This window comes from Heterocephalus glaber, unplaced genomic scaffold (assembly GCF_053883595.1).
Source record: "Heterocephalus glaber isolate CG9 unplaced genomic scaffold, H.glaber_assembly_v1.0 deba00001472, whole genome shotgun sequence".
Classification (NCBI taxonomy): Eukaryota; Metazoa; Chordata; class Mammalia; order Rodentia; family Bathyergidae; genus Heterocephalus; species Heterocephalus glaber.
This window is the reverse complement of record NW_028258315.1, coordinates 15754889-15760911: the sequence shown is the minus strand read 5'-3', so window position 1 is coordinate 15760911 and position 6023 is coordinate 15754889. Positions and strand designations below refer to the sequence as shown.

General features: G+C 53.8%; 1 protein-coding gene across 37 annotated transcripts in view; it reads left to right on the top strand.

Moving 5' to 3' along the window:
* Positions 1-833: 833 nt before the first annotated feature.
* The window catches only part of Atxn1 (ataxin 1), a 398693-nt gene continuing 393503 nt past the window's right edge, over positions 834-6023 (top strand). For 19 of the 37 annotated variants that reach the window (XM_087181214.1, XM_087181213.1, XM_087181212.1 and 16 more), the window contains exons 1-4: positions 861-1004; positions 1835-1984; positions 4085-4260; positions 4791-5085. The gene's annotated coding sequence lies outside the window, so the exon portion shown is untranslated. The other 18 variants (XM_087181209.1, XM_004847643.4, XM_087181196.1 and 15 more) reach the window with 8 other exon arrangements.

Below are 6023 nucleotides of genomic sequence, written 5' to 3'. Positions count from 1 at the left end.
AATGTCTGTGGACATAAACATCACCAGCAGCCTTTGCAGGAAACTGATGTTAACTGTCCACTAGAGGCTGTACGGAGACCAGCAATGTCACTGTCGCACAACCTCAGGTTGAAACCTAAGGATCACTGATTTTTAAATGGAAAGAGAGATAAGAAAAGAAAAAAAGCTGTAGAAACGAGTAAGAGTGAACAATAGTAGTTCTATTTAAGTAGTCATGTCTATGCGCCTGGCATGTCAAAATGTGAGAAAAAAATATGTCTGGGGCTGTATTACCTTCTTCGCGAGTGTGCTTATTTTTATTTTTGAAGCGCGGTGGCTCTACAATCTAGAGTTGTTTAAAAGCTGACACGTTTTTCTCGGTGATTCTGTATCCTGCTTCAATTGGTGACTAACCGTTAGGTCATAAGTAAACTCAGCGAAAAGGTCTCTCTCACACACACACAGCTTACAGTCAACACTGGTGTCTTCCAGGGAGAAACGGAGGGATCAGATTTCTAGACCCAGTTCCAAGCACCTGAAGCAAGTCAAACGCTGCCCCAACACCTACTGGTCTTGCAGAATTATCTGCCGCAAGGACAGCGCCTCGGTGAGCGGCCCTCTGAGCGGCCCTCGTAGGGATGCGCCCGCTCTCCCTCCAGGTGCCACACCTGTTGGCAAGGTGCAGAGAGGATCCCTCCATGCGGAGTCACCCGGCGGCGGACGGGCGGAGGGGACGCGGGAGAGGCGAAGGAGCTGAGAACCGCACTTAGCAATTAAACCCAGAGGAAGTTCTTCGGCGTGGATTCACAAGAACTGCTATTTAACGCTCCGTTTACTTTCTCTATCTCCTACACGGTTACCTCACTTCCGATTAAATTAATGATCCCGAATTAGCCGCGAGAGGAGCCCGCGGGTCGTCTACCACGGCCACAGCGGAATAGTTCAAAGCCCACAGCAGATTTCCGGACGTGCAGAAACAGACAGGAGGGAGGGCCGGTGGTCGCTGGCTCTCCCGAGCAGGAAAGGTGAGGACGCGTGGGCCATCACGGGGACCCTTAAAACTTTGGCGAGTTGCACGCCGAGGCAGCCCCCGCGGCCCCGGGTCTGGGTTCCCGATCGCCGAAGCGACTCGGTTTGGAGGGCGAAAGTGCAGCCGGGGATCGGAGCGAGCTCCTTCCGACGCTTCTCCGAGCGCCGGGACCCAGGGCCAGTTGGGATTAGAATTAGCCAGCTTCCCCGCCTCCTTGAGTATTTCACCGGCTCGGAGCTGAAGCCTGACACCTCTGGGGCGGGGGAGTCCCCCAGATTGCCTGAGTTGCACCCCGCTGTCATTCGGTCGCTCCAACTAGGTGCAGAGAGCCGGGAGCAGGGGAGGCGCGCAAGCACCGACCGGTCACCGCTCCAATTACCTCATCGCTCCAACTCCCCGCCCCTCTCAAACCTGGAAGGAGCACCCCCCCCCCCCCCCCCCCCCGCCGCCAGGGCCTGCGTTTCCCCTTCTGCTCCCTGCTCCCCCGCCCGGAACCCCGATCCGCTCTCGGGGCGCGGCGCCGGCCTCCTGCCCCGGCAGCGCGCACCCGAAGGTTAAGGGCGCAGGCCTCCGAGCGCTCGCCGTGCTCCGTGCGGCTCGCCGGGCCGCCTGCCAGAGGGCCCCCCCCGCCCCAAGTCGGATCCTGGAGCTGCGGCGGCGGCAGCCAACTGCTCCATATTTGGCTTCTATTACACATTTACATACCGGAGCGAGCGAGCGAGCGCGAGAGAGCGCGAGGGCGGGCGGGCGGAGGGAGGAGGGCGGGGAGGGAGCGGGAGGAGGGGAGGAGAGCGGAGTATACCGCAGACATCATTTCTACTACAGTGGCGGAGCAGTACAGGACCTGTTTCACTGCAGGGGGATCCAAAAACAAGCCCGTGGAGCAGCAGCCAGACCAACAGCAGCCGCAGGACATTGTTTCTCTCCCTCTGTGCCCCCGTCCCCACGCAACCCCAGATCCATTTACACTTTACAGTAAGTGGCTATTTTTTTTCCTCCTCTGATTCTTTCTCTCCCCCTCCCCCTCCCCTTCTCCCCCTTATTTAGATTAAAAATCATCCCCCTCCCCACCCCGTTCTCCCGAGAGGGGCAAAAGCAACAACCAGCAAACAAACCCCCAATCCCAATCGGGTGCACGGAAAACAGCTGGAAGAGGAGCGAAGGAAACGGACGCGTCCTGTTGTGTGTGTGTGTGTGTGTGTGTATGTGTGTGTGCGCGCGCTTGTGTACATACAACCCTCCCCGGCTCCAGCCTCCGAGCCGGTACCCCCACTCTGGGCGCAGGAGCGGCCGGCAGGGGGCTGCCGGGGTGGAGGGGCGGCCGGGCCAGGGGGCGCGTCTGGGACGGCGGCTGGGAGTGCGAGGAGCTGCGTCCTTCCCTCCCGGGGGCGCAGGGGGAGGTGGCGGCGGCCGGGGTCGCGCTGGCCCCTGCCAATCCCGCTCTCCCGAAGCTGGGGCTGGGGGAGGGAGGAGCCCGGGCTTCCCCGCGGATTCGCCTGGCCTCGGCGCCCCGGGCCGGGGTCTCCCGCGGAGGAGGTCGGCCTGGCCGGGTGCGCGGCTGCGGGCCGGCCGGGAGGGCGCTGCGCCGCTGCACGGCTGGGACTTTGCGCGCGGCCCGGTGCGGAGCGGAGGGCGCCCCGGGTTGGCGATGGCCGCGCGGGGGGAAGGGGCGTGCGCGGCGCCGGCCTCGCTGCTGTCGCCACTGCCGCCCTGTTGGTGCGGCCGCTTCCTGATCCTGAGCAGCGGCCGCCCCTCGGGCCCAGGAGCCCGCGAGCGCCCCGGCCCGGGCCCGGCGGGCGCGGAGAAGCCGCGGCCGGCGCTGCTGCCTTGCGCCGGCAGTGATCTGCTGCGCGGCGGCTGGGAGGGTGAATGAAGTCGGGAGGAGGGGAAGGAGGCAGCAGCGGAGGAGGAGGCGCTGCGGGGACTGGGATGCGCCCTGGAGCCCCGCTGCTCGTTCACTCTGGGCCGGGCCGGAGACTCCGCCACTCCCGCCGCCGCCGCCGCCGCCGCCTCCTACGTGGTTCCAGCGCGGCGCGCAGGCCGGTCCCGCAGGGGGCAGGGACGGGGCCGGCCAGGCAGAGCGAGAGGTGAGGCGGCCTGGGTGCCTGTGAGTGTGTGTGAGTATGAGTGTGTGCGTGCGTGCGTGCGCGCGCGCCCGGCGGAGGGCGAGGGTAGTCGCGGTGGGGAGGAGACCCGTGGGCCACTTGGCAGACTCCGCCGCGCCTCGATCTCTGCGGAGCCCCCAGCCCTCAGGCCGCCTTCTGCAACTCCCGCGGCTTGCGCTTTCATTTTATTTCAGACCACGTACCCGGCTGACTGGAAGCGATGGAATAATTAAGGATTTCTAGGGAGATTGAGTGAGAACCTTAGTGGGGGGTGGAAGTAGAGTGCCGATCAAGACTCCGCCAGAAAACATAACCAAAAAAAAAAAAATCGATTTCTAATATGGTAGGGTTCAGTTTGATCCCGTGGCTGCTCTGTTTTGTTTTGCTTTCTTGGTATATAATCCTACAGATAAGAGGGTAATATAAATACTTGGGAAGATTGGAAAATTGCTGAACAGTAGTAAGGGCGGAAAAAAAAGCCAGTCGGAAGCTGGTTATATAATGCGCGATGTGGCTAACAAGAACGGCAAGCTATTTTTATTTTGTTTACCGTATGTTGTGCTGTAGGGACTCCTCCAAACTGGTTCTGTCCCCGAAGAGATTTTTTAGCTTCCCTGCTAGATCCACAGGATACAATTGGCAAAATTAGAAGACCCCGTTCCACCCACAGAATAAAAACTAATGCCTTCGAGTGGCGTTCTCCATGCAGGGGAATGTGTGTATGCAAATAAGTTCTCCTTTGGCAATCTAGTAGTCACATCTCAATGACACTTGTGTTTTATAATGCAGGATGTTCTTAATATTTAAACATCATCCTTATATCGCACATAGCAGTGGGTACTGGCAGGTTATTTTTAGGCAGAGCTAGTTACTTTTTCAACAGTGTTAGATAAATCTTATCTATTTGGATTTCTGAAGAGAAGTGCAGTTCCTAGAAGCCCCCTTCAACCCATCCTCTGGTTTATTTTAGGGCGTAAAGATAGTTTGATGCTTGGGCTTTTTTGGGGAATGAAGATTGTGCCTGAGGAAGCCACCGGAGAGGAGAAGAGAAAATCCTGCACATGAACTCTTGGAAAGGGATTGCGCCACAGCAACTAATGCCGTGGCATTTAATCTCCTGATTGCCCTCTAACTGTGCGTGCATCGGTCAGTATTTTAGCAGCTCTGCAAATAAATGGGCTTGAATGCCTCCTTCCACATAAAGCAGGGGTTGGAGGGGTCCCCGGAACCTCCTGCCCTCCTGTCTTTCTCATCATCCTGCGGATAGTGTCAGTGGTGTAGGTTTTCCGGGCACTTACTCCAACCCTGATCACTCATGTAATTAGATCAGGCTGCCATGGCAACACACAGTGTTCTCCTTCCATTCAGGTGGGTTTGCCTGAACTACTCCGAGTGTTTTATGCACAGTATTTGTGCTGCCCAAGGCAGGCTTCACTATTTCAATTGCATCTTCTTTCAGTCATTTGGATGGGAGGCACTGAATGAGCCTTCTAGCTACTTAACTTTTATAAAGGAAACCAACTTGCTGTTCTCACTGGGTACAGTATGTAAATGCATCTCCCCAGACAGTGAAAGGAGCCTGACAATCCTGCTGGTGTTTATTGTGAACAGATCAACAAGTATTTGGTACTGTTAGAAACCTTTCAGAGCTTATTAAAGCAACATTTCTTTTGCAGTCTGGTGCCTTTGGCCTTGCTGGCACTTAACCCTTGGCTGTGTGAAGGAAGAGAAACCGTTCCTTTAGGACTGACATTCTTGCTCCCAGTGACTGGCTTTCTGAAAGCTTTGCTTGGAGGAAGTAACTTATTTGGGAAGTATATACCTGTTGACACATTTTGAAACTTCACAGCCATCATTACAAAAGCTGGCACTTGATCATAAGCAGACATTCTGAATGTATTCTGAATCTAAATCTGTTGGCTAGGATCTCGGATGATCTTCAGCAATGATTTCAAATATTTATTTTCTCAGGTAAGAGATAATGCAAGCCTGTAGCTAGTAGACTGAGCATGCGTGGTGCTTTTGCGCAACAAACAACTTGTACTCTATTTTAGGATATAATTTAACGATCATTTCAAGAGCAGCATTCTTGTCTTTGCATTAGGGCATCCCTTTATGAATAAAGCCTGCTAGGCCAAAAAAATGATACTACAGCAAAAAAGAAAACAGAACAGTGTCTTGAGTTGCCAGAGCTATGTTGCTCCAGCCTTCCAAGTCAGGAGGAGTGTTTTTGTAACTGTGATATTTGGAGGAAACAATAATTGAGAATAATAGTGTCACAATTTAGTTGTCACCCTGCCAGTCAGTTTATAGTTTTATCGCTGCCTAGGTAAACTGGTTGTTTTTTCTCTCGCCCAGGAGCCAGGATTGAGTGAGCCACTCAACTCTCAGTGCAGGAGGTTTATGAATTTCTAGGTCTGGTCAGTGAGTACAGGAGGTAAATTCACTGTGGCCTGGTAAGACGAAGTGTTGCTGTGATTAAAATGAGCTATTGTTTCTAGGAGATAAATACATTGGAAGCAGGGAAATAAAAGAAGGTACAGAAGTTTAAGTTTTACACAGTATCTTGGAGGACCTAGATTATATTTTGCAAAATACAGAAAGTCGCTTTATTGGCAGTACAATGTGGGCATGCATTTTTCAGTGCACAAATAAAGCCATGCTCAAATACAGAAAATTTTTGTACTCAAATGGAAACTGTAAAAGACAACATTTTCCTCTCCAGATTTTGTTTTAAAAGGGTGTGGTAAACAGAGGTGGTATTGTGTTGGAAATATTTCAAGGAGGCTTTAGGTCTCTAAATTGTCGTTTAGAAAATGATTTTTAAAAAAAACCTCTTTAGCCATCAGATTATATGTCAAATGTCTGAAAATGGTTCTAGGTTTCAGCCTACCTTATTCAGCTGTCTG